This window comes from Petromyzon marinus, chromosome 74, assembly GCF_048934315.1.
Source record: "Petromyzon marinus isolate PM22_M1 ecotype Great Lakes invasive population chromosome 74, UKy_Petmar_22M1.pri1.0, whole genome shotgun sequence".
NCBI classification, from domain to species: Eukaryota; Metazoa; Chordata; class Hyperoartia; order Petromyzontiformes; family Petromyzontidae; genus Petromyzon; species Petromyzon marinus.
The window spans coordinates 7722050-7732233 of NC_133740.1; positions in this window are offsets into that span (position 1 = coordinate 7722050).

The following is a 10184-nucleotide window of genomic DNA, read 5'->3' on the forward strand; positions in this document are numbered from 1 at the left end:
GTGTGTTGGAGAGTAAACCCACAACATTCACTCTCCAACACACTCACACAGAGCGGTGTGTTGGAGAATAAACCCACAACATTCACTCTCCAACACACTCACACAGCGGTGTGTTGGAGAGTAAACCCACAACATTCACTCTCCAACACACTCACACAGCAGTGTGTTGGAGAGTAAACCCACAACATTCACTCTCCAACACACTCACACAGCAGTGTGTTGGAGAGTAAACCCACAACATTCACTCTCCAACACACTCACACAGCAGTGTGTTGGAGAGTAAACCCACAACATTCACTCTCCAACACACAGAGCGGTGTGTTGGAGAGTAAACCCACAACATTCACTCTCCAACACACACAGCGGTGTGTTGGAGAGTAAACCCACAACATTCACTCTCCAACACACTCACACAGCGGTGTGCTTGAGAGTAAACCCACAACATTCACTCTCCAACACACTCACACAGCGGTGTGTTGGAGAGTAAACCCACAACATTCACTCTCCAACACACTCACACAGCGGTGTGTTGGAGAGTAAACCCACAACATTCACTCTCCAACACACTCACACAGCGGTGTGCTTGAGAGTAAACCCACAACATTCACTCTCCAACACACTCACACAGCGGTGTGTTGGAGAGTAAACCCACAACATTCACTCTCCAACACACTCACAGCGGTGTGTTGGAGAGTAAACCCACAACATTCACTCTCCAACACACTCACACAGCGGTGTGTTGGAGAGTAAACCCACAACATTCACTCTCCAACACACTCACACAGCGGTGTGTTGGAGAGTAAACCCACAACATTCACTCTCCAACACACTCACACAGCGGTGTGCTTGAGAGTAAACCCACAACATTCACTCTCCAACACACTCACACAGCGGTGTGTTGGAGAGTAAACCCACAACATTCACTCTCCAACACACTCACAGCGGTGTGTTGGAGAGTAAACCCACAACATTCACTCTCCAACACACTCACACAGCGGTGTGTTGGAGAGTAAACCCACAACATTCACTCTCCAACACACTCACACAGCAGTGTGTTGGAGAGTAAACCCACAACATTCACTCTCCAACACACAGAGCAGTGTGTTGGAGAGTAAACCCACAACATTCACTCTCCAACACACACAGCGGTGTGTTGGAGAGTAAACCCACAACATTCACTCTCCAACACACTCAGACACAGCGGTGTCTTGGAGAGTAAACCCACGACATTCACTCTCCAACACACTCACACAGCGGTGTGTTGGAGAATAAACCCACAACATTCACTCTCCAACACACTCACACAGCGGTGTGTTGGAGAGTAAACCCACAACATTCACTCTCCAACACACTCACAGCGGTGTGTTGGAGAGTAAACCCACAACATTCACTCTCCAACACACTCACACAGCGGTGTGTTGGAGAGTAAACCCACAACATTCACTCTCCAACACACTCACACAGCAGTGTGTTGGAGAGTAAACCCACAACATTCACTCTCCAACACACAGAGCAGTGTGTTGGAGAGTAAACCCACAACATTCACTCTCCAACACACACAGCGGTGTGTTGGAGAGTAAACCCACAACATTCACTCTCCAACACACTCAGACACAGCGGTGTCTTGGAGAGTAAACCCACGACATTCACTCTCCAACACACTCACACAGCGGTGTGTTGGAGAGTAAACCCACAACATTCACTCTCCAACACACTCACACAGCAGTGTGTTGGAGAGTAAACCCACAACATTCACTCTCCAACACACTCACACAGCGGTGTGTTGGAGAATAAACCCACAACATTCACTCTCCAACACACTCACACAGCGGTGTGTTGGAGAGTAAACCCACAACATTCACTCTCCAACACACTCACACAGCAGTGTGTTGGAGAGTAAACCCACAACATTCACTCTCCAACACACACACAGTGGTGTGTTGGAGAGTAAACCCACAACATTCACTCTCCAACACACTCACAGCGGTGTGTTGGAGCGTAAACCCACAACATTCACTCTCCAACACACTCACACAGCGGTGTGTTGGAGAGTAAACCCACAACATTCACTCTCCAACACACTCACACAGCGGTGTGTTGGAGAGTAAACCCACAACATTCACTCTCCAACACACTCACACAGCAGTGTGTTGGAGAGTAAACCCACAACATTCACTCTCCAACACACTCACACAGCAGTGTGTTGGAGAGTAAACCCACAACATTCACTCTCCAACACACAGAGCGGTGTGTTGGAGAGTAAACCCACAACATTCACTCTCCAACACACACAGCGGTGTGTTGGAGAGTAAACCCACAACATTCACTCTCCAACACACTCACACAGCGGTGTGCTTGAGAGTAAACCCACAACATTCACTCTCCAACACACTCACACAGCGGTGTGTTGGAGAGTAAACCCACAACATTCACTCTCCAACACACTCACACAGCGGTGTGTTGGAGAGTAAACCCACAACATTCACTCTCCAACACACTCACACAGTGGTGTGCTTAAGAGTAAACCCACAACATTCACTCTCCAACACACTCACACAGCGGTGTGTTGGAGAGTAAACCCACTGTAACATCTACAGAGAAAACCCACAACATTCACTCTCCAACACACTCACACAGCAGTGTGTTGGAGAGTAAACCCACAACATTCACTCTCCAACACACTCACACCGCGGTGTGTTGAAGAGTAAACCCACAACATTCACTCTCCAACACACTCACACACAGAGGTGTGTTGGAGAGTAAACCCACAACATTCACTCTCCAACACACACAGCGGTGTGTTGGAGAGTAAACCCACAACATTCACTCTCCAACACACTCACACATTGCGGTGTGTTGGAGAGTAAACCCACAACATTCACTCTCCAACACACTCACACAGAGCGGTGTGTTGGAGAGTAAACCCACAACATTCACCCCCCAACACACTCACACATAGCGGTGTGTTGGAGAGTAAACCCACAACATTCACTCTCCAACACACTCACACACAGTGGTGTGTTAGAGAGTAAACCCGCAACATTCACTCTCCAACACACTCACACACAGCGGTGTGTTGGAGAGTAAACCCACAACATTCACTCTCCAACACACACACAGTGGTGTGTTGGAGAGTAAACCCACAACATTCACTCTCTAACACAGCGGTGTGTTGGAGAGTAAACCCACCACATTCACTCTCCAACACACTCACACACAGTGGTGTGTTGGAGAGTAAACCCACAACATTCACTCTCCAACACAGCGGTGTGTTGGAGAGTAAACCCACAACATTCACTCTCCAACACACTCACACACAGTGGTGTGTTAGAGAGTAAACCCACAACATTCACTCTCCAACACACTCACACACAGTGGTGTGTTAGAGAGTAAACCCACAACATTCACTCTCCAACACACTCACACACAGTGGTGTGTTAGAGAGTAAACCCACAACATTCGCTCTCCAACACAGCGGTGTGTTGGAGAGTAAACCCACAACATTCACTCTCCAACACACTCACACAGAGCGGTGTGTTGGAGAGTAAACCCACAACATTCACCCCCCAACACACTCACACATAGCGGTGTGTTGGAGAGTAAACCCACAACATTCACTCTCCAACACACTCACACACAGTGGTGTGTTAGAGAGTAAACCCACAACATTCACTCTCCAACACACTCACACACAGCGGTGTGTTGGAGAGTAAACCCACAACATTCACTCTCCAACACACTCACACAGTGGTGTGTTGGAGAGTAAACCCACAACATTCACTCTCCAACACAGCGGTGTGTTGGAGAGTAAACCCACCACATTCACTCTCCAACACACCCACACACAGTGGTGTGTTGGAGAGTAAACCCACAACATTCACTCTCCAACACAGCGGTGTGTTGGAGAGTAAACCCACAACATTCACTCTCCAACACACTCACACACAGTGGTGTGTTAGAGAGTAAACCCACAACATTCACTCTCCAACACACTCACACACAGTGGTGTGTTAGAGAGTAAACGCACAACATTCACTCTCCAACACACTCACACACAGTGGTGTGTTAGAGAGTAAACCCACAACATTCGCTCTCCAACACAGCGGTGTGTTGGAGAGTAAACCCACAACATTCACTCTCCAACACACTCACACACAGCGGTGTGTTGGAGAGTAAACCCACAACATTCACTCTCCAACACACTCAGACAGCGGTGTGTTGAAGAGTAAACCCACAACATTCACTCTCCAACACACACAGCCGTGTGTGTTGGAGAGTAAACCCACAACATTCACTCTCCAACACACTCACACAGCGGTATGTTGGAGAGTAAACCCACAACATTCACTCTCCAACACACTCACAGACAGCGGTGTGTTGGAGAGTAAACCCACAACATTCACTCTCCAACACACTCACACACAGCGGTGTGTCGAAGAGTAAACCCACAACATTCACTCTCCAACACACTCACACAGCGGTATGTTGGAGAGTAAACCCACAACATTCACTCTCCAACACACACACAGCGGTGTGTTGGAGAGTAAACCCACAACATTCACTCTCCAACACACTCACACACAGAGGTGTGTTGAAGAGTAAACCCACAACATTCACTCTCCAACACACTCGCAGTGGTGTGTTGTAGAGTAAACCCACAACATTCACTCTCCAACACACACAGCGGTGTGTTGGAGAGTAAACCCACAACATTCACTCTCCAACACACACACAGTGGTGTGTTGGAGAGTAAACCCACAACATTCACTCTCCAACACACTCACACAGCGGTGTGTTGGAGAGTAAACCCACAACATTCACTCTCCAACACACAGAGTGGTGTGTTGGAGAGTAAACCCACAACATTCACCCTCCAACACACACACATAGTGGTGTGTTGGAGAGTAAACCCACAACATTCACCCTCCAACACACACACAGTGGTGTGTTGGAGAGTAAACCCACAACATTCACTCTCCAACACACTCACACAGAGCGATGTGTTGGAGAGTAAACCCACAACATTCACTCTCCAACACACTCACACACAGTGGTGTGTTGGAGAGTAAACCTACAACATTCACTCTCCAACACACTCACACAGAGCAATGTGTTGGAGAGTAAACCCACAACATTCACTCTCCAACACACTCACACACAGCGGTGTGTTGGAGAGTAAACCCACAACATTCACTCTCCAACACACTCACACAGCGGTGTGTTGAAGAGTAAACCCACAACATTCACTCTCCAACACACTCGCAGCGGTGTGTTGGAGAGTAAACCCACAACATTCACTCTCCAACACACTCACACACAGTGGTGTGTTGGAGAGTAAACCCACAACATTCACCCTCCAACACACTCACACACAGTGGTGTGTTAGAGAGTAAACCCACAACATTCGCTCTCCAACACAGCGGTGTGTTGGAGAGTAAACCCACAACATTCACTCTCCAACACACTCACACAGAGCGGTGTGTTGGAGAGTAAACCCACAACATTCACCCCCCAACACACTCACACATAGCGGTGTGTTGGAGAGTAAACCCACAACATTCACTCTCCAACACACTCACACACAGTGGTGTGTTGGAGAGTAAACCCACAACATTCACTCTCCAACACAGCGGTGTGTTGGAGAGTAAACCCACCACATTCACTCTCCAACACACCCACACACAGTGGTGTGTTGGAGAGTAAACCCACAACATTCACTCTCCAACACAGCGGTGTGTTGGAGAGTAAACCCACAACATTCACTCTCCAACACACTCACACACAGTGGTGTGTTAGAGAGTAAACCCACAACATTCACTCTCCAACACACTCACACACAGTGGTGTGTTAGAGAGTAAACCCACAACATTCACTCTCCAACACACTCACACACAGTGGTGTGTTAGAGAGTAAACCCACAACATTCGCTCTCCAACACAGCGGTGTGTTGGAGAGTAAACCCACAACATTCACTCTCCAACACACTCACACACAGCGGTGTGTTGGAGAGTAAACCCACAACATTCACTCTCCAACACACTCAGACAGCGGTGTGTTAAAGAGTAAACGCACAACATTCACTCTCCAACACACACAGCCGTGTGTGTTGGAGAGTAAACCCACAACATTCACTCTCCAACACACTCACACAGCGGTATGTTGGAGAGTAAACCCACAACATTCACTCTCCAACACACTCACAGACAGCGGTGTGTTGGAGAGTAAACCCACAACATTCACTCTCCAACACACTCACACACAGCGGTGTGTTGAAGAGTAAACCCACAACATTCACTCGCCAACACACTCACACAGCGGTATGTTGGAGAGTAAACCCACAACATTCACTCTCCAACACACACACAGCGGTGTGTTGGAGAGTAAACCCACAACATTCACTCTCCAACACACTCACACACAGAGGTGTGTTGAAGAGTAAACCCACAACATTCACTCTCCAACACACTCGCAGCGGTGTGTTGTAGAGTAAACCCACAACATTCACTCTCCAACACACACAGCGGTGTGTTGGAGAGTAAACCCACAACATTCACTCTCCAACACACACACAGTGGTGTGTTGGAGAGTAAACCCACAACATTCACTCTCCAACACACTCACACAGCGGTGTGTTGGAGAGTAAACCCACAACATTCACTCTCCAACACACAGAGTGGTGTGTTGGAGAGTAAACCCACAACATTCACCCTCCAACACACACACATAGTGGTGTGTTGGAGAGTAAACCCACAACATTCACCCTCCAACACACACACAGTGGTGTGTTGGAGAGTAAACCCACAACATTCACTCTCCAACACACTCACACAGAGCGATGTGTTGGAGAGTAAACCCACAACATTCACTCTCCAACACACTCACACACAGTGGTGTGTTGGAGAGTAAACCTACAACATTCACTCTCCAACACACTCACACAGAGCGATGTGTTGGAGAGTAAACCCACAACATTCACTCTCCAACACACTCACACACAGCGGTGTGTTGGAGAGTAAACCCACAACATTCACTCTCCAACACACTCACACACAGTGGTGTGTTGGAGAGTAAACCCACAACATTCACTCTCCAACACAGCGGTGTGTTGGAGAGTAAACCCACCACATTCACTCTCCAACACACTCACACACAGTGGTGTGTTGGAGAGTAAACCCACAACATTCACTCTCCAACACAGCGGTGTGTTGGAGAGTAAACCCACAACATTCACTCTCCAACACACTCACACACAGTGGTGTGTTAGAGAGTAAACCCACAACATTCACTCTCCAACACACTCACACACAGTGGTGTGTTAGAGAGTAAACCCACAACATTCACTCTCCAACACACTCACACACAGTGGTGTGTTAGAGAGTAAACCCACAACATTCGCTCTCCAACACAGCGGTGTGTTGGAGAGTAAACCCACAACATTCACTCTCCAACACACTCACACAGAGCGGTGTGTTGGAGAGTAAACCCACAACATTCACCCCCCAACACACTCACACATAGCGGTGTGTTGGAGAGTAAACCCACAACATTCACTCTCCAACACACTCACACACAGTGGTGTGTTAGAGAGTAAACCCACAACATTCACTCTCCAACACACTCACACACAGCGGTGTGTTGGAGAGTAAACCCACAACATTCACTCTCCAACACACTCACACACAGTGGTGTGTTGGAGAGTAAACCCACAACATTCACTCTCCAACACAGCGGTGTGTTGGAGAGTAAACCCACCACATTCACTCTCCAACACACCCACACACAGTGGTGTGTTGGAGAGTAAACCCACAACATTCACTCTCCAACACAGCGGTGTGTTGGAGAGTAAACCCACAACATTCACTCTCCAACACACTCACACACAGTGGTGTGTTAGAGAGTAAACCCACAACATTCACTCTCCAACACACTCACACACACTGGTGTGTTAGAGAGTAAACCCACAACATTCACTCTCCAACACACTCACACACAGTGGTGTGTTAGAGAGTAAACCCACAACATTCGCTCTCCAACACAGCGGTGTGTTGGAGAGTAAACCCACAACATTCACTCTCCAACACACTCACACACAGCGGTGTGTTGGAGAGTAAACCCACAACATTCACTCTCCAACACACTCAGACAGCGGTGTGTTGAAGAGTAAACCCACAACATTCACTCTCCAACACACACAGCCGTGTGTGTTGGAGATTAAACCCACAACATTCACTCTCCAACACACTCACACAGCGGTATGTTGGAGAGTAAACCCACAACATTCACTCTCCAACACACTCACAGACAGCCATGTGTTGGAGAGTAAACCCACAACATTCACTCTCCAACACACTCACACAGCGGTATGTTGGAGAGTAAACCCACAACATTCACTCTCCAACACACACACAGCGGTGTGTTGGAGAGTAAACCCACAACATTCACTCTCTAACACACTCACACACAGAGGTGTGTTGAAGAGTAAACCCACAACATTCACTGTCCAACACACTCGCAGCGGTGTGTTGTAGAGTAAACCCACAACATTCACTCTCCAACACACACAGCGGTGTGTTGGAGAGTAAACCCACAACATTCACTCTCCAACACACACACAGTGGTGTGTTGGAGAGTAAACCCACAACATTCACTCTCCAACACACTCACACAGCGGTGTGTTGGAGAGTAAACTCACAACATTCACTCTCCAACACACAGAGTGGTGTGTTGGAGAGTAAACCCACGACATTCACCCTCCAACACACACACATAGTGGTGTGTTGGAGAGTAAACCCACAACATTCACCCTCCAACACACTCACACACAGTGGGTGTTGGAGAGTAAACCCACAACATTCACTCTCCAACACACTCACACAGAGCGATGTGTTGGAGAGTAAACCCACAACATTCACTCTCCAACACACTCACACACAGTGGTGTGTTGGAGAGTAAACCTACAACATTCACTCTCCAACACACTCACACAGAGCGATGTGTTGGAGAGTAAACCCACAACATTCACTCTCCAACACACTCACACAGCGGTGTGTTGGAGAGTAAACCCACAACATTCACTCTCCAACACACTCACACAGCGGTGTGTTGAAGAGTAAACCCACAACATTCACTCTCCAACACACTCGCAGCGGTGTGTTGGAGAGTAACCCCACAACATTCACTCTCCAACACACTCACACACAGTGGTGTGTTGGAGAGTAAACCTACAACATTCACCCTCCAACACACTCACACACAGAGGTGTGTTGGAGAGTAAACCCACAACATTCACTCTCCAACACACTCGCAGCGGTGTGTTGGAGAGTAAACCCACAACATTCACTCTCCAACACACTCACACACAGTGGTGTGTTGGAGAGTAAACCCACAACATTCACTCTCCAACACACTCACACACAGTGGTGTGTTGGAGAGTAAACCCACAACATTCACCCTCCAACACACTCACACACAGTGGTGTGTTGGAGAGTAAACCCACAACATTCACCCTCCAACACACTCACACACAGTGGTGTGTTGGAGAGTAAACCCACAACATTCACTCTCCAACACACTCACACAGAGCGATGTGTTGGAGAGTAAACCCACAACATTCACCCTCCAACACACTCACACACAGTGGTGTGTTGGAGAGTAAACCCACAACATTCACTCTCCAACACAGCGGTGTGTTGGAGAGTAAACCCACCACATTCACTCTCCAACACACTCACACACAGTGGTGTGTTGGAGAGTAAACCCACAACATTCACTCTCCAACACAGCGGTGTGTTGGAGAGTAAACCCACAACATTCACTCTCCAACACACTCACACACAGTGGTGTGTTGGAGAGTAAACCCACAACATTCACTCTCCAACACACTCACACAGCGGTGTGTTGGAGAGTAAACCCACAACATTCACTCTCCAACACACTCACACAGCGGTGTGTTGAAGAGTAAACCCACAACATTCACTCTGCAACACTCTCGCAGCGGTGTGTTGGAGAGTAAACCCACAACATTCACTCTCCAACACACTCACACACAGTGGTGTGTTGGAGAGTAAACCCACAACATTCACCCTCCAACACACTCACACACAGAGGTGTGTTGGAGAGTAAACCCACAACATTCACTCTCCAACACACTCGCAGCGGTGTGTTGGAGAGTAAACCCACAACAT